The 21,543-nt window shown below is 55.1% G+C and overlaps 1 protein-coding gene across 3 annotated transcripts in view; it reads left to right on the top strand.

Moving 5' to 3' along the window:
- Nucleotides 1-21,543, top strand: part of CHST8 (carbohydrate sulfotransferase 8) — a 127,148-nt gene that overhangs the window by 102,737 nt on the left and 2,868 nt on the right. The gene's annotated exons all lie outside the window — the stretch shown is intronic.

Genomic DNA, 21,543 nt, shown 5'->3' on the forward strand with positions numbered 1-21,543 from the left:
TAAAACTCGCTTGTGACCATTTCGGTGAATCATGATGATGGCCACAACCTCACATAGGCTCTCCAGGGTATCGACAGACTTCACATCTTCCATTTACAAGGGCCCCTGGGAACCGGAGAACAGAGCATGGGGTTAAACCCCCACCTAAACGTTAGGTGCTGCCCATTGTCCTGAAAGCAGCCTTGCTTCTTTCACAGGGTCCCATTCTCAGAGAATTCTGCATGCCAGGACTCCGTCTGGTTTTGATCACTTAATCGCTAATTGCTCTGTTTCTTGGTCCGGCTTAGATCCCAGCCAGAATATGGTCTTTTGAGCTCCTCAATCTGACATGGTCCTGCCTAAGTCAGCTCTGCCTGTGACCTCAGTGCTGCCGGCCCCTGGACTAGGGTTGGCCTCAGACCACAAAGCTATATTTCTATTTTAGCCTGTCGCCTGTTGGGTTCCTTGGAAAAGCAGACTCTGAGACAGAGATGTGTGTGCAGGAAGTTTATTGGGACAATGTTACAGCAGAAGAGAGTTAAATTAGCCTCGGAGCAAATTATAAATGTCTTACTGTTGTCCATTCCAAGTCAGTGTGAACTGTTTCTGGGACTCCTTTTTGACAGGGATGGAAAAGAGCCTATTTGTTAGAGCAGTGGTCGCATACCTGAGGCCACGTAATCTTCTCTAGCTAAGATACCACACCTGCCATGGTGGTTACAATTAGAGCTAAAGTTTGATAGAGTTCATGGTCATCTGTCTTCTTCCAGAACCCATTCATCTTATGTAGGGACAAGACTGGTGAATTTGATTTGATTTGATTTGATTTGGTTTGATTTGATTTGTTTTTTTTTTTTTTTGAGAGAGAGAGAGCACACAAGCAGGGGAGGGGCAAAGAGAGAGAAAGAGAGAGAATCTTAAGTAGGCTCCATGCCCAGTGTGGAGCCCAACTCGGGGCTTAATCTCACAACCGTGAGATCATGACCTGAGCCAAAATCAAGAGTCGGTGCTTAACCAACTGAGCCACCCAGGTGCCCCTGAACTTTTAGGTCTTTAGAGGTAGTACTAATCTCTGCCATTCCTCTAGTAATACTGCCTTTGATTCAATATCCTGGCTCAGGGGATGAGTAAATTTCCAAGGCTTCCACTAGGCATTCCTGACTATGATAACTCTTGTCCCAGGGGTCACAGACATGGGTGTTCTGCCAATTATACATCCAGGGACTGGGGGAGAATGATCACTCAGTAGGGAAGTTTGTGAACCCAACTTGGGCCATTTTTTTACCTGAACTCTGTATGCTCTCACTCTACCAGGAGGCTACAGTGACCCTACAGATTCCCAAGGATCAAATCCCCATGTGTAAATGTCAATTCTAGAAATGTTTGGGTGTACCCCTTCCCCCACAGTGTATTCTTAACCAAATAAATGGCTACATGTCACTTTGGGGAAGGACTGGGGAAACTTTACTTTTTACACTTGCCATGATGTTATAGACTTCTTCTTGGGGACCTAACCTCTCCTTAAGTCATTTGGTTCTGGATCTGAAAACTGACCAAGGGATCATACATACCCTTTTATTAGGACAGCTGCCCTTAGCCTCCTGATTCTTCATCCCTGACTTCTTTTGGTTATATGTGTGGATCAATACCTTTAAGGGCATCTGGGTGGCTCAGTCAGTTGAGCAACTGACTCTTGACTTCGACTCAGGTCATGATCCCAAGGTTATGGGATTGAGCCCTGCATCGGGCTCTATGCTGAGTGTGGAATCTGCTTAAGATTCTCTCTTTCTCTCTCCCTCTCCCTACCTCTCTCTATATATAACAATAATAATAATAATAATAAATTCCTTTGTTGGCCACGCATCTTTCCTGCCCTTAGGGTGGTCATGTTTTAGTAACTATCTTCATAGCTCACTGCAGGTCAGTTCCTCTTGGCTGCCACACTGACAGTGCTGCTCACTAAGATTCATTTATGTTGGCCAAGTACTGCCATGTGGCTTCTATCATTTCAAGATCCTATCGTCCCCCCTTGTTATCTAGGAATCCAGGTCTGCAATGGTATCTCCCACATTCAGCCCCGTCCTACAGAGGAGAGCCGCCTCTGAGCTTCTCATCGATGCTGGTGTCACTCTCACCAGTGAATTCTCTATTGCTTTAGCCAAGGGGGTAGCCTCCAGGACCTCCCACAGAACATCATCACGTGGTGGGTTGACCAGCTTTTCATGGATCACCTCTGAGAGTGCTTTGATCTCCTCATCCAGTGTCTGCCCCTGCAGCTCTGTCATTTCTGTTTCATTCGGTGTGCGCCATGGTCTTCTCTGTGTTTCCAAGAGCATCCTAGCGGCGTGTTACCAACATCATCTGGGTCCTTGCCATGCTGTTAAATCCTTTATGCCAGGAGAATGCTCCCCTATGAAGTATTCCTCCTTATCCAACTTTATGTTCTGCTTGCTTATCTGACACCCTCAGAATCAAGTTTGGTGAACACTCCTGGCTCCTGCCAGCACCTGTTTTCCAGGTCCTTCACCTCTTTCTGGGTGTGGTTCCGTTCCTCTTCACATACAATCTAGGTGTCTCCACCCTATTTCTCAGGGTCCCAGTCCTTCTTAATCAGGCACCTGACACTGCTGAGAATTCACCTTCTCTGCAGCTCAGCCACTCTTACCATTAAGCCCCGCAACTGTCCTCTTGCTGCGGAGGACAAGTCTCTTGATAGCTTGCCAAAGAGGCAATAGCCAACCAATACCATTGTCCCTCAATGACCATTTGCCCCATATTTCTCAACATTTTGATACATTTTGGGACACACCAGTGCACTTCCACTGGCATGCCGTCCTAGTTCACCCGCAGGAAAAATTTTGACAATCACATTCCTGCGTCTTGCCAGGGGCTGCCTGTGCTCCACCTACAGTCAGGTCTGCGGTCCTCATTGGTGGCTGGTTGCCAGGCGATTCTAGTCTAACCTTAAATCTTAGCATCTGCATTTTCAGACCACTGGCACCGAGTGCCACATTCCTGGGGAGGAAGACTCAGAGGAGGTGCAGGGAGTGTATAGGAGGGAGTTTCCGATGGAATTGACACCTGTGGGGGGAGAGAAGGAAGCAATCGGGCAGGTGAAGAAGCTGGACTGTGACGTAGCCAGCCAGTCCCACATGGAGCTCTGGAGGTGGGTGGGCCAGAAGAGTTGTCCTGAATTGATGCAAGAGGTCTGAGCCTTTTTACTCCACATCAACCCATTGTTGGTTACAGGCAGCCCCCAGGATAAAGATACAGCCTCAGTTGAGGTGACTGACCTCTGGAGGGAAACGTGGCTGTGCACCCCATCATCCCCCCCAGTTTCATGACTGCAACCTTCACCTCCGGCTCCCAGCCCCCACTCACCTGGCCGCTCTGTCCCACCTTTGGCAAGGATTGCCCAAGGCTTCGGTTGCAGAGGGGGAGGGGGGGGTATTTTTTCCACATTGCTTTGCTTACTCAAGGATCATTGAAAGTTAACTGCAGCTGATGTTATTGAATTCGGTTCTTTTTTCAGTTCTATAAAAGCTTTTTCCTTCCAGGTATTGCCGTTTGGTTTCTGAGATACAAGCACGACGTCTGCAAAACTGAAATAGCTTTTTTTTTTTTTTTCCACACGGCACTTTAGAGTTCTAAAATCCACTCATACAATTTTTTAGCAATTTAATTGAGGTATAATTTATATACAGGGAAACACCTTCATTGTGAGCTTTGACAAATGTATACCATCACCCCACTCAAGATATACAACATTTCCCTCACCCCAGAACCTTCCCTCGTGCTCCTGCTCACCCCTTTCTGTCCCTGTCCCCCGCGGCACCGATGCGCCACCTGTCTTATTCTCTCGCTAGGGATCAGTTTCGCTTGTTGTAGAACTTTGTGGGTGAGACCCTACAGTGTGGACAGTGTGGCTTCTTTTGTTCCGCATGTTTGTGAGCATCGTCCACATTGTCACATGTGTATATTGGTAGTCTGTTTCTTCTTTATGGACAGGAGCATTCCATTGTACGGAAACGCCATACTTTTTATCCATTCCCCTGCTGGTGGGCATGTTCTTAGAGTTCACTGTCACAGCACACCTGGACACAGGCATCGCTGTCCTTATTGAAATGGTGCTGGGACCTGCACACAGGTATGTGGTCAGGCGTGGCCAGGACCCCAAGAGCCAGGAGGCCAACGGCTACCCTGCACTCCAGCATCACTTTACGAAGGAACCCTAGACAGCAGCGATCTGACCAAAGCCCTGGTGCATTTCGTAATTTCTTCCAAGCCATGTATTTTTCCAGAAGATGCTCTAGGCATTTTCTTTGGATGCTACTTGAGCTAGCATCCTACCATGCAGTATTAATTCTCCTTTTTAATTCAGGGTAATTTGTAATTGAGGGGCAGACCTACAGAGCCATCGTTTTTGGCACATGCACATCAAAGGGACAATATATCATGACATCAGACATTTTGAGAAAATTGCTTTTCCTCCCTGAATGCCGAGTCATAAATAATTTCAGGTTGGGAATACCTCTGGTAAAAGCAGAGGTGATTGACTCCAGGGAGTGGCCTGTAAATACTGAGCCCCAGAATAAAAAATGAGTGGACTGATTTGTGGGGTCACTTCAAGTTTGGACCTTGGTATCACTCATAATAGATGCTGTGGGTGCCCTGCCCGGATCTGCTTTCCTGGTGGGTGTGCCTGTCCCCCGCTGCTGTGCAGGCTGCTAATGGCTCACAGCTGTGCCCTTAATCAGAGACTTGACCTCCACCGACAGGAGCTGCTTCTGGAAGGCGATGCCTTCCTCCTGGAGGTGGTCTACAACCAGCCACGTGGTGGTTAATGTGCTTTGGAGGCAAGGGACAAGCAAATGATGGCATTTGCTCATTTCTGCCCACTGTAGCCAGTTCTAAGCTATGTCGCAAAAATAAATGATAGGGGCACCTGGGCAGCTCAGTTGGTTAAGCATCTGACTTGAGCCCAGGCCTCCCTTCCCACCCCCCCGACCCCCACATCCATGCAATTCTTCTTTGGACCTGGTGGGGCTGTTAAGCCCAGGCCATGAATACATTTGGACCTTGAAAAATCCGCAGTCTCAATTGCCCCAGGCACTCTGCTTCCCACCTGCTGTGGGTGAGGAGAAGCTCTCTCCAGTCTTCATTGCCATCAGTCTGTCTTCCACATGCATGTTGGGTGTGGCCCCACAGCCAGCGGGAAGCGGATCCACAACTTGGGGCAGGACGGCTTGTGGCTCTGTCCCTACCAGCAGCCCCGGTGCCCCTTCAGCAGAACGTTCCTTCCTCAAGGTTCCACTTCTGCTGGCAGCCTGGGCTGGGGTCCCAGCTGAGGAGGGGGAGATAGAGCGTCTGGCCCACATCGGGACACCCAGGGGCTCTTACTGTGTGAACACACCGGGGGGTTCCTGTGTGTTCCTTCACCAAGCCCGTGCGTGGGCCAGGCGGTTCACATCGTCCTATCCTCTGGGAGACACATTTGTCTTTGGGAACAAAGCCACTGATTTCCCATTATAGAGATGGTGAGACTGAGGCCGCAGACAGAAAACTTGCTGCTGGCCACCGGCTCTATGAGGATGCTCGGTGCTCAGGCCACCTTCATTAACTGGGGGCCGGTGCAGGGAGGGAGGAGGGGCTGCAGTCAGAAGGCAGCCAGGACCGAAAGCAGAGAACAAAGAGAGTCTAAAGAAAGAAGTCAGGCTGGGAAGCTCATGTCCCACAGGTACGCATGGACACCTGAGGGCATCAGAGAAGTTCCGGAAGCTGTTTCTGTTAAGGCCTGGGCTGAAACTGGAGGGAGAGCCACAAGGAGAATCCCACCCCGAGGGGAGCACTCAAGAGGCCCCTGTGGGGAGGAGGGGTGCTGAGCACTGAGGCGAGGAGGCGAGGGCAGCCCGTGTCCCGTGCTCAGCAGGGCCCCACCTTGCCGCCACCAGCCCAGCACCATGAGAAAGCAGCAGGTGGCGAGCACAGACCCTGGGGCCAAAGACAACTGGGTTTAAATCCGGGCTCAGCCATCTACCAGCTGTGCACCCTTGGGTGGCTTAACATGTGTGCATCTCGGTTTCTTCATGTGTCCCATTGGGTCAAAATCACACTGACCTCATGAGCTTCTGTAAGAGCCCAGGGCTACCAGGATCTTTTCGGCTACTGGGGCTTGGAATCAAAGCCCTCCACGCTGACCAGGACTGCTGGGTGGGTGTGAGAGCAGAGAGCGGTGGGGCTGGTCACTCGGGCAGGTGCTGCAGCCTCTCCTCCGTGGACAAGCAGGCTGGTGTCCTGCCACATCTCTCCTCTGAGGCACCGTGGGTGTGGTGAGTGGGTGCACCTCCCAGAGGCCCCGGGCTGCGGAGACAGGAGACCAGCCTTCTAGGCCAGGCTTACTCTCCTGGGAAGGGAGGCAGGAGCCTTTGTGGAGGGCACTGTGCCTGGGCTCACACAGTGCCGGGGTCACAAAAGGGCCGGGGTCATTGCACAGGTCAGGCAAGGCGCGGTGGCAGGCACTCTGGATCTCTGAGTGGTTCTTGCCCTCTATGTGTTCACGAGCTGCATCGCATGAGTCCCGTAGGGCCTGAGCGCCTCCGTGAAGCCTGGAGCCGGTGCTCATGGTGACCCCAGGTCCCAGGTTCCCTGATGTGACTGAGGGACCACATTGCTCAGAGACACGCCAGTGGGGTGAGTCCTGGAAGGACCCAGCCCCTGCGTCAGGGGGCTCTGCATCAGGCCTGCCCAAGAAATGGGGACCCTCCCCGAGAAGGAGAGGCAAACAGGTCTGGAACCTGAGAGAGAAATGGGACCCAAGCAGGGTGTGCTGAGGGGGATGGTGACAGCATGGGTCACTTAGGAGACCCTCTCGGAGTCAGTGATTGGGATCATAGGGGTCACAGTGAGGGTTGGGAAGATGCAAAACTAGATGCCTTCGTCGGGGGCTCTGGCCCCAACAAAGTCACCAAGGGGGACAGACCGCTGCCTCCTCGGAGTCTGTTGCTCATTGCCCTCTGGGATTACCTGGGCCTGAGGGCCTGTCCCTGAGGAGAGGCCAGAGTTACCGGCCGCCTGTGTCTTAGACCACTCCTCCCTCTGGGCCCCCACCCCCCAGGCAGTCCACAGAGGCTACCCAGAGGGAGAGAGAGCCGCACCCCCCCCCCCCACCCCCCGCACCAGCAGCCAGGCTCCGGGAGGCCCACCTTCTCAGTCTCCCTGTCAGGGGTCCAGAGCTATTCATCCTCTTAATTGGTTGCTCAGAGGAGACCAAAGGAAAAAAATAGGCGAAGCAAAATAAAACCTCCTTTGTAGTTTTCCACAAGTCTGGACACCAAAGCCTCATGGTTCTCCCATGAGACACTGGACACCAGGCACCCACCCCCCAGGGAGAGGAGAGGCAGTAGTGGGCGGTGGGCCGAAGCCCCTCGCCCTGAGCCTCCCTTCCAGAATAGCACCTGTCCCTCAGCAGGCAAGTGCACCCCCACCAACCCCTGCAACCCTTCTAGCCGTGCCAGGGAGGGGCCGAGGATTTCATTATGAGCTCAGATTATTATCAAGTACAAGGGGGAGCGAAGGGGACGTTATAAGCTCTCCTTTTAATAATGAATCCCATTTCCTCTTGCATTTGGTTTTCTTGCAGCAGATGCTGTTGCAGAAAATGGAACAAAATGGAAAAGATAAAAAGGCGAGTCATTAACTCGGCCCAAAAGCCTTCCCACCAGATGTCAGGGACAGTGGGGCAGGGTGCCCAAGGCCCGCCCACCGCACCCTCGCCTGGCACGGCCGCCCGGCGGCTGCTTCGGGGACCCATATGTTCGGATGATTCTCGGCTCGGCTTGGTGTTGGGGAAGCATGGAGCCGCCCCCCTGCTGTTCAATAACTGATGACCATTTTTCTCCAATTATACTGAAATTGAAGGATCCTCAGACTTAGACACCCAAGTAAAATAATTAGTGCTTAAAATGTTAATTGTGCTCAGATGTGCCTTTGCCTGTGGAGGCTGTCTGCAAGTGAGGGTGCCGGGAAGCAAGCCCTGCGGAGAGGACGCTGCCTTTGCACCTCCGCCTCCCCCCCACCCGCCACCGCCCGCCAGGCTGGCCTCCTGAGGAACCCCAGGAGGAACCCCCGGTGCCCGTTCGGACCTGTGATGGCTGTGTTGAGACCTCTGTGACCTCCTCCCTGGCCAGCCCACTGTCCCCCGAGCTACCTGATGGTTAGAACGAGGGCACAGAGTCAGGTATGGCCCCGACCCCAGCTCTGCCACCCACCCAGCCAACCAGCGGTGTGGACAAGGGCGGGACACCCGACCTCCCTGAGACTCATTGCCCTCATGCAGAACAGGGATAGTACAACCAAGCCTGCTGAAATGCCTAAGAGCACAGAGCATTCCTTTAGCTGCCCTTCTGTCCTCAAGCACCACCAGGCCCCAAATGAACAAATACAAAAGCAACACTTCCCCTCCACCAGGGCCAGGTGGGTTGCGGGTCAGGGCAGAGTTGTCCCGCTGTGGATATTCCGGGGGCCACTTCTGTGCAGCCTGCTGGTCCCCGGGGAAGGTCCTGCAGATCGCGCCCCACGTGGAAGGGTTGTGGGAGCCTCCCACACCCGCCACCGTCCCCCCAACCTGCTCACCCACTGGGGAGAAACACCTCCCTGCCCCTCGGAGAGGAATTCACTTTCCCTGCTTGTGACTTTGCCCATGCGTGCACCCCAGGTCCATTCTCTGTGGAGATGACATGCCTAAGAGGCTTAGGCTCCTTTATGCTGTGCATCCCAAGGAAGTACGCTTAGATATTCCGTGTTCCCTGATCCACCACATAATAAGATTCCTTTATCTCTCGTTGTCATGGGAAGTGTATATGAGCTGATTAATATTAATGTGTTGGCCGATTAATATTAATATCGGAACCGATTCATACTTCACAAGGCAGTGATGTTGATGAGCACCGAGAAGCCCGGGCAGCTGTCGGGTTTGGCAGTTCCCAGGGGAGATGGCAGAATCAGTGGTGACCCCATCCGCCGTGCCTCGTTACGGCCACCGTCATTAGCAGTGTCTGTCAGAGCTGGCGTGGAAGTGTGTGTGGACTCTGATCGTGGCAATTAAAACCCTTGGCATCCGAGACAGCATATTTTATCATCTAAATAGCATTTTACATTCTCCTAACATATTTTCCCAGTAACATTGTTAAATTAGGTGATAAAAGGTTATTTCTTGCTTCTGAAGTTGAAATAACGTTACCATTATTCCTTATCTGCCTGGAATTAGAAAGGTTTCGGTATTATATGTTCTAAGGGTTTCATTATCAAAATTTGCCAGACTTCATGAAACAAACAGCATTTTATTTTTGCCCTTGTTTTAATCAAAGATGGACAGAGCTTTGTCTTCTGCCGTCGGAGATGGCTTCTGGTGTTTGGTGGAAAGGGAAGGGTCATTTTTCGCAACAGCGAGACGCGTACCCTCAGGGCCCAAGGGGGTCACTGGGGACCCTGGCTTACCTTCGATTTGGAGCTGTCCCTCTTGCCTCCAGGGAAGGCACAACCAGAGGCTGTGCCTTTAGCCAGCGGGGCTGGACTGGAGCCTGTCTGTGGCCCTGTGGCTTCCCCATCCCTGTCTCCTCTCCAGCTACCCACCTGTCCAGCCCTAGCGCTTGCCTGGCCTCTGTCTCAAATCCTTTCCTCTGGATCTCGAACCATCTACCCACCACCCAACATCCACCTGTCTGTCACCCACCATCCACCCACCCACACGCCCAGCTGCCACCAGTGTGCCACCCACGTGCCGTCTTCCCATCACCTGTGCTCCATCACATCTGACGTGGAAGACACCCCTTGTACAACACACAAGACTCCCCCCACCCCCACTTGCCAGTCAAATGTGCCGTGAGCAGGGGCTGGGGCCACACACCTGGTAGTGGATCACTTTCTCCCAGTGCACAGCATTCCTGAGTCACCCTGTAACACGACTTCTTATAGGCAGTGTCTCTGATGTGGCATTTTAGGCCGTGGGCTCTTCTGAGGGCGACACATCTCTGCCTTGAAGAGACGTGCTGTGTTCCCCTGGGATGAATAGACCCTCTCTGACACTTGATCCCGGTTCTACCTCCTCCCATCCTCTTTCCCAGGGCTTAGATGCCAGGGACAGGATTAATTTCACCGAGGAGGAGGCTCCTGCTATCACAGACTTCTGGCCAGAACAGAGCGGTAGCTGGTTGGCGGGAATGGTCCTGCTGCACTGTGCCCTCCCCCCCACCCCCCGCGCCTTCCCCAGCCCCTGCCCTGCCTCACAAGGTCAGCCTGTCCCAGATGTTGGGGGCACGGGTGACGGCGTCTCTGACAGAATACTTCAGCCAAGGACGGGAGCTGCCAGTTTCTTCCTGAACCTTGAGGCTGACGTCAGTGTTCCTCTGAGCTCTTCTTGGCAGGGTGAGGTCTCAGTGGGAAGCGATCACTCTCTACTGATTGAGCGAGAGATGCCAGCCCAGGGGCGCCTGCCTGCAGCCAGATTGGTCCTCACTCTCCTGAGGAGCTCAGCCCTACAGAGCGGCTCTAGCCTGACCCATCCTGCTCTCTCCCCGCCCAAGACGGGGCTGCAGACTAGAAGATGGCCCCGGTGTATTCCAGAAGCTGTCCTGAGCGCAGAGGAAAGGTGTCATCCTTGGGAGGATCCGTTGCCCTGACCTCAGCTAGCTCGTGCTCTTCGCTAGGGATGCAGCCGGGCAGACAGCGGTTGAAAGCTGGAAATGACATTCTCAGGAGGTCCGCCACCCATGACTGCCCCCAGCACCCAGGGTAGTGCCCTTCCTGTACACGTCCCGCTCTTCCAAAATCCCCGCCGTCTCCAATCGCAAATTCTCACAAAGCCTCGGGTATTCAAAGCCTGCTGCACCCCGTTCACGCTGCCCACTGCCCCCACACCCCATGTGTCCTGTGCTCTCCCTGTGCTCCTACACAGCACCCCCTCGCTCTGTAACCACCTCCCGAACCAACAGAAAACATGCTCGTTGCCGTTTGTAAGCAGCCCCGGCGTGATTTATTGCCATCATCACAATATTTTGTTTGGAGCTGTAAACCTCCAGACATAAATCAAGTCATTAGAAGGAATGACGTTTAATCCTGCAGAAGACGCCTCGGTGGGCTGCACAACTCTCGCCCAGCTCAGGAATCATTAATTCTAGAGTGGACGGCCCATACACACACCTCCACCAGCAGCGCCTCATACGCACCACACACAGGCGTGGAAAGCCGAAGGCACAAGCCGGGCTCCTTTTGTTTCTTGGAATAGCATATTCACAACTGCAAAGAGGTGCCCAAAACACACGCCGGGTCGTCTGGAAGACGGGAGAGTCTTAATTCCGCAGGAAAAACACGCAGCCGGGTGGGGCCGTCTCTGTGCCTGCGATGGCTCACGTCGTCCTGAGAGCTGCCGCCGGTCGGACTTCAAAGGAAGCCGGAAAACAGCTCAGGACCGTCGCCAGCTCCTTCTTTCACGGAGACCCCCACCACCTTCGAGCAGCCATTACACGGGACCAGGCTCCATCTGCAAGGCCGGCGGCTCTCATTCCCTGAAGACACCTGCTGAGCTTGAAGGGAAGGTTCGGAGACCTCAGACAGTGCCTTCCAGAAGCCCGGCAGCCCCTCCCCACCCTGGCAAAGGGCATCTGGCTCCCAGCAGATGGGGCCTCTCATAGTTAAGGAGGCGTCCCCCAAAACGCTGGAGACGGGAGGGGACCCAGAGTCTCGGCCGAGAGGTTGCCTTAAAGACTTCGGCAAGTTCTCAGTGCACATCACAGTTGTGAAAATTCTGGATGACATTTGCAGGGTTTGGTTCTACTTAATATTCCTGTGCTCAGAGCTAACGAGGGTGTTGTTATGCGGCGTTATGTTGGCTGTGCTCTCAAGGATGCTGGAAGGCGCAGGGCTGGGCTGCATGGTTTGTGTCTGGACAGTTTTTACTCACGCGCTGCACTGTTGCCAGCTGAGAGCTTCTGTCTGCGAGCCTTACTCAATCTCGTGTCTCTGCATCGATATGGCCTACCTCGGGGTCGGGTCTTCTCCCCTATCGGCCCTCTGTCCCCCTGGACCTCCCTGTGACAGTGTGTGGGGGGGGGGACAGACATTTTCCTACCCTCTCCCTCACACACCGGCTCACCGAGCCCCGCAGCCCTCCCTCCTCTTCCCCCATCTCCCCACACTGCCTGAGCTCAGGCACCCCATTTCTCACCTGTGTTAGGATGTAAGAATCCTAACCAGTTTTGCCCTTCCTTTAGGCCTTACTCTTCTCTGAGCCGTTCCCCAGTTGCCTCTAGAAAGACCTTTGAATATGCAGCTGGCAGGGCCCTCCGTCTTATCTCAGCCATGCTGTCAGTGCCCCAGAACTGGTCACCTTCCCTGAGCCGGGGGCTGTGAGTCTTTGTGTGAGTGTGTGATGTGGGTGTGGAGCCCAGCCCACCACACAGTGGTGAGAGGATAGGATGGCCTGGGATTGGCTGCGGTCAGACTACAGCCAGCCCAGTGTGGCCCTCGGCTGGCCGGACCCCAGGGCACCGGGCTGGGCAGAAGCAAGGGCTGGCCCGCCAGAAGCGAAAGGAGGTGGGTCTTGGCTGGATGTCCAGCGACGGTGGTGTTCCCTACAGTCAGCATCCACCAAGGCCAAGATTACTGCTATACTCCAGGCCTTGCCCCTCAGAGAAGCTGGCCAGAGGCTCCCTGAGCTGCTGGGGGCCCAGTCCTTGGTTGGGTGTGACTCGACATTCAAGGCCGCGCCTCGGGCGTCACATCTCCTCTCAGATATGGACTGCAGCTATCCAGGCGCATGGCAGGGATCAGCTGGACTGACTGCCAGCTCCTGCCCACAAGTGCTCCAAGCAACTCCAGGCTTACCCTGGTGACCTGTGAGTCGCCAGAGGCTCTGTTCTGCTCAGGGGCACACGGGACGATCCCTGAAATGCAGCTGCCGTTCCACGGTCTCTGTGGTACTGGCGAGCCTAAAGCTGCAGCTGCCGGAGTCAGGCTGGGAGGGAGGGCTTGCTGCCCAGGCTCGGGGCCCCTCTGGGTGCAATCGGTGGGCAGTAGGGGTGACCACGTGTGCACGGCTTCTGGGGCGCCTCCGTCCCTGAGCCCCCTAGGCAGCCCCTTTGTGGGCTCGCCTCCAGGAGCCTGACTCCCCCACCCCCACCCCTGGGGGGCCTGGAGTGCGTCCCTCAGGACAGAGCGGCTCTTGCAGCAGGCCCAGGGTGGCTGGGGAGTGGGGAGCTCCAAGGAAGCATCAGCTAGAACGGATTTACTTTTGCGGCTCTCAGGGTATCGCAGGCAGCGGCTGTGACGGGTCTGACAGCCACAGGCCAGCTCAGTAATTGACGCCGCAGCCGGAACGACACATCCTGAAGCCAGCCAGAGCTGGACCGATCATTATCTTGTGACGGGGCCAGCACAGGAATGAGGCTGCCCCGCCGGCGGCCTCTGATGGCCCAACTGGGTTCCAGTGAAGAAGCGCCCGTCACGGGGCTGGGCCAGTTGGTGTTGCGGGCACTTCCCCCTGCAAACAGGCAGCCTCAGGCTCCAGCATGACTCACTCATTTTTATTTCTTGGAAACCTCTGGTGGGAATTCACCGATACTTACACCAAATTAGGCCCCTGACAGCCAAGCAGGAGTGCCATTTGACCTGGCCACAGTCGCCCAGAACCTGAGTCTGTGGCTCCCTGTGGGCTCTGGACAAAAGGCAGACTCTGATTGGCTGCCGCAGCCCGGCTTGCCCCTCCTCTCACGCACCCTCGCCAGGCCCCGGACAACCCCAGGCCGGGTCCTGCTTCTGCACGCATACGTCCGCCCAGCTCATCCCCTTCTTCCGCAGCCTCCGTCTGCCCTCTGGACGTCTACACTTGGGAGACCCCGTAGACCTCTCAAACTCAATGTGGATCTGCACCCCCTCCCCAGGAAATGGCATCGGGGTCCCACTGCTCAAGCCAGAAACCAGAATCTCCCTTATTCTGCTCCCAGTCGGTCCCCAGGTGGTACTGACCCAGAGCTGGCTTGCACCAGCAGCCCACAAGGGCCCAACCCCCTGTTCACATCACTAGCTTGAAATCGGCCATGGAGAAGTGTTTACACCACAGGAATCCGCAAGCACTACAGAGTTGGTCCTCCCCACCACGCAGGGAGCCAGGGTTAAGCATTCACCGTGCACCGCCCTGCTCATTCTCGAAATACTCGCCACGTCTTCCTCCGCCTTCTGCCATGAGCGCCGGCATTCAGGCCTCACGCGTGTCCTCGCTGGACGGTGGCAACAACCGCGGGCCACCCTTTCTGCTTCTGTCTTCCGCTCTTCATCTCAGAATGGTCCTTAAGTTCCAAATAGCTGCCAGCTTAAAGCCTTTGTAGACTCCCCTTGGGCCTCAGGAGATAAGACGAGGGGTCTTTGCCAGGACGCTAGGGCCCCCAGGTTGCTGCCCCCTGCCAGCCACATTTCTCGACACCCTTCGGTCTCTCTGTCCCTTCATCCCGTAAGCCCTGGTCTCATGGTGCAAGGCGATCTCCTACAGGAAGGCCCTCGTTACCCCCAGGCGCCGATGACTTGTCACTACCTTAGGAAGACCCTGATACCCCTCCCCTGTCACATGCCACCTGCTGACGTGCCCCTGCAACCATCACACGTGAACTGCTCCGTGCCTCATTTCTTGGCTAGACCGTAAACTCCACAAGGGCAAGGGCCATGACTGTCCCATTCATGGCCAGGACACGGTCACCGGTGTGTAAGACTCTGCCTGGCACGCGCAGGTGCTCAGTCCGTGTGTAGAGAATGGACAAACGGTGCTGGCCAGCATGCTGTGTTCTGTCGCCTGCAGGGGAGGCAGAGATGGGCCGCCAGGGGGCACTGGGGCTTAGCCGGCCAGTGTCAGGAACTTCATTCTCTCTCCCCTGCAGCAGCATTCACAGGCTCCTGCTAATCCTTCCAGGCTCATGTGTTGAAAGAACACACGAAGGCAGGAAAGTCATGACCTGTTCTAAGCCATGCGCCACGGACTCTCTGAAGCTGTGCACGGACGTGAACACACACGCTCCCCACCCAGAGCACGCTGCGTCACACGGCAGGATGCATGCACGGAAAAGCAGTGTGATGCACCCCCTCAGTGTGCATGCTGTCCCTCGTTGGTTCCATGTGACATGCACACGTGGAGGTACAGTGCAGTGCGTGGCCCCTGTGGGGGGGGGGGGGCACGACCCCCCCCCCAACATGGTAGGAATTGCCCCCAGGCTCTGACAGAGGAGAGCTTTGGAGCAGGAGCTGGGGACCCCTTCCTTGCGGATAGGCAGGCATACTGGAGTGGGGGGAGATGCTCAGGGACATCCCTTCAAGTGATGGGCAGATGGGTGAGTGTGGAAAAGCAGAACAGCTGTTGGGTTTGCAGACCGGCTAACTGGCTGGCTGGTTGACTGACAGGCAGCTCCAGTGCCCCGCTCTGACAGCCGAAAGGGAATTCGCCGCCCAGGCTGAGCTGACAGAGAACCACCCAGTTGAATCGTGGATCCTAATCACGGAGGCGAGGGAATGGAATCGCTAAACAAAACAAGTAGCGGTCAGAGCCGTCAGGTGCCCATCAGCCCGAGACGGGAAGATTCCTGCTTCCCTCCTCTGCAGACAGGTCTCAGAGTCCCCGCGCTGGTGCAGGAGCTGGGCTCAGAGGAACTCAGCTGCTGTGAAGGTGACCCGGCCATAGGAGCCCCAGGCTCTGGCGGCCTCCCTCCCATGGGCTCTCTGTGCCAGGCACCGTGCCTGTTTCATTTGCACATTTATGGACCTGCAAGATGGGTGTTTTTATCCCATCTTACAGATGAGGAAACTAAGGTTCGGTGAGGTCGAGGGATCTGTCCAAGGTCACGCAGCTGTGCTCTTGCTCTCTTTTCTTTTAAAATACACGACCCCTTGTTGAAAGCTATGACTCCGAGTGGAGTCGCCAGGAGAAGGGAGGGGAAGCCCCTCCTCTGGCCTGGGCCAAGGGTCAGGGGTTACTGTGTCGCCTCACCATGAGGTTGGTGGTCTTCGAACAACTGGAAGAAGCCCACCCACAGAGGCTGAGGCAAGAGGAGAGGGTCCTTCGGCACCATCCACCGCCCTGCCCGGGTGGGAGGCGGGGCGCTCCTGGCCTGGCTCCTGGCTCTCCCTGAGGTCCACACTCTGACCGCAGAGCAGCCGGGAACCCTGTCTCCCTGCCCTGGGCCTGGGGCAGCAGAGGCGGGCACGGCTGTGCATGGAGCCCGAGCAGAGAATTTAATGAGTCGGATTTTCCTGTGATCACAAGTGAGAATTTAAGACCCTTCTGTGAGGCTTCTTCCATCTGAATTCTGGGCCTTGAGTCCAGGCTGCCCTCTAATTGCTGAGTGTGTTTAAACTTCAGTTTTGCATCTCATCTGCATAAATTAACAACCTGCCCAGAGGAAGGGAGCCGCTCACAATGAGGCCTCAGAGGCCGATGAGGGGTTTGCCCCTCAAAAGGGCAGAGCCTGAGCTGGTGGGAGAAGAGCCGGAGGAGGTGTGGCCACACTGGGGCCACAGGCCTGGCCTGGTGCCCCACAGATGGCAAGGGGAGGCCGCCAATTGGGTGCATCGTAGATCTAACCACCCCTCCTGGGTGGCGTGGACAGGCTGCTAGACCGAGCTGGAGAAGCTCCTCCAGGGGCAGCTCTCAGCCCAAGCAGCACCAGCCTTTTCCACGAGCATTTATTGAGCTCCTGCTGTGTGCTAGGCATTTTGCCAGACTGTCCGACACAGAAAAGACATGGTCCTTGCCCAAGAACATGGAGAACTAACACAATCTACTGATCAGCTGGGGACATGTTTTCTCACCTCCTCCAGACTCTTCCTGCCCTGCCTCTAGAGTGCTCTTAAAGCCCCCTGAGGTCACATTACCCCCTGCTAGGGGTTGAACTGTGTCGCCTCCCCCAAATTATGTTGAAGTCCCAAACCCTGGGACCAGTGAATATGACCTTATAGAGCCCTTGCAGATGTGATCAAGTTAAGATGAGGTCATTAGGGTGGGTTCTAATTCAAAATGACTGGTGTCCTTTGAAGAAGAAGAAAAGTGACAGGCACACACAACGGAAGATGGGGGCAGAGGCTGGTTTTCAGTGGCCACAAGCCAGGGAGCGTCTGGGGCTGCCAAGAGCTAGAAGAGGCTGTGGAGGGAACACGGCCCTGCTGACACTTTCATTTCAGACATATAGCCTCCAGAACTGTGAGAGAATTGTGTTTGTTATTTTAAGTCACCCAGTTTGGTGGTGCTTTGTTACCGCAAGCCCTAAGAAATTATTATACCCCTTGTGACAGTTAATTTTGTGTCAACTTGGCCAGGCTGCCGTGCCCCGATGTTTGGTCAAACACCAGTCTAGATGTTACTGTGAAGCTATGTTTTTAGATGTAGTGGATATTTAAGTCGGTAGACTTAGAGTAAAGCAGGTTACCCATAATGTGGGTGGGCCTCGTCTAATCAGTGGAAGGCCTTAAGAGAAAAGACTGAGGGCCTCCAAGGAGGAGAGAATTCTGCCTCCAGGGGACCCTCAGACTCATCCTACGACATTGACTCTTCCCTGCCTCTCCAGCCTGCAGATGTTGGTCTTGCCAGCCCCCACAATTGCATGAGCCAATTCCTTAAAATAAACCCCCCGCATATATATGGCCTGGTCACGGAGGACGAATTGAGTCCCTCATTCAGAGCCCTTCTGTACTTCCTGTGGAGCGGGGCCTGGCAGTTCCCTCAGGGCTTTCTCCCCTGATCCCAATGAGCAGCACACCCTCCTGGCTCAGTTTCTCCTGCCAGCATCCCTGCCTCACTCCTTGTGGCTCATGACCACTGCGTGAGGACCCGAACGCTGCCGGGCCCTGCCAGCTGCCCCACGGCACAGAGACCTTTCTCACGGCACATGTGTTCAGTGCGGGAGCTTCTGTGAACAGCAGAGCAGGGCAACACTGTTCATCCGGCAGACACGCCTGCCAGGAGTCTGGGGTGGGACCGAAGCTTGGACTCTGTATCTCATACGTGGGGGGAAGCAAGATGCAGTGGGGGCCTCGTTTCCAGTGTCTTCCCTGGCTCAGGCCAGCCTGAAAGCCCTGGGAGTTTCCTGGCCTGTTGGGCAGCAGAAGCGGACCTGTGGGTGGACAGAACGGATGATGGTGGCCACGCAGGCACAGCCACCAGAAGATCCAGGGTACATAGTGCGATGTAGCTCTGAGGATCCAAGGACCACAGGTTTGAGACTGCACAGAGCAGGGACTGCGGACTCACACCCATGCCCCAGGGCCCTGCCGGCCCCTTCCGTTCTCCCATCTGTTTCCCTTTGCAGGTCTGACTCCTCTGGGGCAGCCCTGTCTGCCCCCAGGCCGCAGCGTTCAGGGTAGCAGGACCCTCTCCCCACTTATCAGGACCTGGGACTGAGATTTGAGCAGCCAGAACAGCAGTCGCTGTCCTCAGACGTGGTCAACCAAGGGTTCATGTGGCACTTCCAGCCCTTTCCAGGGACTCGGGTCCTGTTTCAACTCACATCAGTGTCGCCGGTCTACACAGCCTGACCCTCTGTGGGTCCTGGGCAGCAGAGATTAGGGCTTTAGAATCGAACCCAGCAGGTCTCTCTCCTGTGACTCGGACAGAAGGAGGCAGCAGCCCATGTGACCATGAAGCCCCCTCCGCAGCTCTGCCCCAGACCCAGGCTTCACAGCCTAATTATAAGAAACTGGGCACATACACCATCATCAGCCTCTGCCTCCCCTTGGCAGGTAACCAGCAAGCTTTCAGCCAAACACTCAGAGGAAAACCCTCAGCCAATGAAGAGTTCACAGTGTGGAGCCCACTTGGCAGTCTCAATAACTCACGCCTTGTTTATTCTCACCAATGCTCACTCTTACCGTACAGCCTGTGTTTCAACCGCTCTGCAAATGTCATCTGTCCAGAAAGAGAAAGTGGTTGTTTTTTTCTCACCGTGCAGGGGATGAAGCTCCCTTACAGATTGTTAACATTATGTTGAAAGGAGAAGACAGGTAACTCAGACGCTGAACGTGGAGCATGTACATGACCGGCCTTGGGATTCCTCTGCCGCAGGGTGGGGGTGAGGGAGACTGCGGAGGTATGCGGCAACATTGGTGACATCAAATGGAAAAGGAGGCTAGGGGTTGTGGCTTGTGTTGCTCAGCAAGCCCACTGTTTCTATTTGATTGCATGTCCATTCGAGGGCTTGGGAGGGGCTGGTGGTGGTTATATTGAAGCCAAACGCCGCCGCCGCCCCCCCACCCCGGCATAAGTCCCCCCACGGCACTGAGTCTGGTGGCTCCTGGTGGCAATACCTTCTTTGTGGGTGCAGCAGAATAGGACCCTTAGCTCCCCTTCCCTGGTCACTCCACAGAGCTGTCCAGTGTCCTGAATGCAGCCCACTGTGGGGTATGCAGACCCCAGCCTCAAGGCACCCAAGGCCTTCACTTGCTCAGAGCTAGGGGTGATCTTTGTTTTGGCTTTTATCCAAGCAGTGCATGGAAGAGTGGCTTCTTCCACAGGAAAAGTAGGGCCAGTGGGCCCCTGGCAGGGGGCAGAGCCTGTTACATTTCCTTCATTAACTTCCTGTCTTTCTTCCAAAATGGCATATGGGAGAGGGTCAGTCTTTGCCAAGTGAGCTGTGGTAAGTTGAAAGGTTGAGAACATACAGCTTGTGGCAAACTCGGGCTCCACGTAAGATCTGTTGTTGGGTTTTCCACAAGACAGTTATTCTTTTCAAAGGGGACAGTTGCAGCCGAGTTGACTTTATTGGGTAAAAGTGGCCAAGAGGTCAGGGACTCCCCCAGACCGGGGCTCTGTCCAGCAGGAATGTTCTCTCCAGCCTTCAAGTGGGCCAACCTCGAAAACCCCCTTGAGGCTCAGCACCCTTCTGTCCAGTCTGCACAGATAAAATGGGACAGGTCCCACAGCCCACCGCCCTCCAGGCTGTGAGGACAGGGCCAGCGGGAGATCACAGCTGTGAGGGCTGACATCTCCATAAGCGCATCCTTGTCCAGCTCCACCGGCTGGCAGGGTGCCTTTTGAGAGCGGCTTTTGAGTCCCACTCTTGGCCAAATCTGGCATGACTCATTTGCTCTAGAAAAGGAATATAAATAAGTGCCACCATACCTTGACGAGTTGACAGGATTGACAAGCAGAGTAAATTCCCGTATCTGAGACTCTGAGGAGGAGAGGTGATTTAGCAGAGCCAGCTGCCGTCACCAGAAGAAAATAATTAAGGAAACCCAGCAGTGTGGAGGAAAACTGAACGTGCAGTGAGTCCCTTTTGGTGAAGAGACCTGTGATCACTGGCTGCAGGAGGAAACCCGCGTGTGTCAGAAAGAAAGGAGCTGGAGAAGCTCAGGCTGGAATGAGGCAGAGAAGGGTAGGGGCGGGGGGAGGGGGGCTGGCAGGAGGGAAGTACGCTCTGGGATGAGAAGGGGACCCTGGTGAGGGACTCAATGTGAAAAGACTCCTGTCTCAGGGTCAAGTACCCACTGCTTGCATCCCATGCCCCAAGGGGTGCAGCCAGTTCTATGTGGAGCTCCCCCTCAGCCTCCGTGGAAGAGTCTGGAAGCCCTGTTTCAGGGCCCCCCCCCCACCTGTACACACATATTGCCCATAAGCTTGGGGATGCCCAGGAAGGTACGGACACTCTGTCCTCTGCCCGAGGAAGGGCACACCCCTGTTCCCAGCCCAAAGGGATCAAAGAAAAGAATTGCAAGAAAAGAAACATGCAGCGTGCCCACGTTCCACCTTTGTGCCACGTTTGGAACTTGAAGAAGTTCCCAGTAGGCCCCGGGAATGTCGGCTTTCCAGCCCAGGGGTGACCTCGCGTCCCCACCTCCTCGGTAGCTGGTGAATGAAGGAGACGTGTAGGCACATCCTCAGACTGACCAGTATGAGGTCAGGGTCATAGCAGTGGCTGAACCTGTAAGACTGGACCTCGTGGGGAAATCGGCAGAGTCCCTGGGTCAGGGACAGAGGACCTGGATGTCCTCTCAGCAACTGGGCTCCAGCCACTGGACCTATACCATGTATACAGAGGCGGCAGGACCCCCATGGGGCCCCATGCTGGGCGCCCAGGACATCTCGCACACACAGCCCAGCAGCAGCCAGAACGCGGTCAGGTGTGCCCCATCGTGCCAACTGGATGTTCAAATCTTCCCTAGTTTAAAGGGTGGCTGGTTCGGATTGTGACCGTGGCCTTTGGCAAAGCCTCAGAGTAGAAACCGCCGCTTCAGTGGCACCAGAGCTGGAAAAGCCCTGATGTCTCGGTGGCCAGGCAGGGATGGGGGAAGGAGGCCGAGACTCCGAAATAAGTTCCCCCAAAGGAAATCCTCATGTTTCCCTAGGACCTCCTTCAAAACAAACCAGAGTGTGAAGCAGAATCATCTTCTCTGACCAAAGGTTCACTTCCCCAGAGCCTGTTATCCCGGTGACTTTGGCCTCAGCGAAGCTCAAGGGAAGGGGGGGGGGGACATTGTGGGGTGTGGTCAGCAATGCACTGATCTGTCTTCATCTTCCTCCAGTGCCAAGTGCTTGCCAGA

The sequence above is a fragment of the Puma concolor genome, chromosome E2 (assembly GCF_028749965.1).
Source record: "Puma concolor isolate L17-30 chromosome E2, mPumCon1.1.hap2, whole genome shotgun sequence".
NCBI classification, from domain to species: Eukaryota; Metazoa; Chordata; class Mammalia; order Carnivora; family Felidae; genus Puma; species Puma concolor.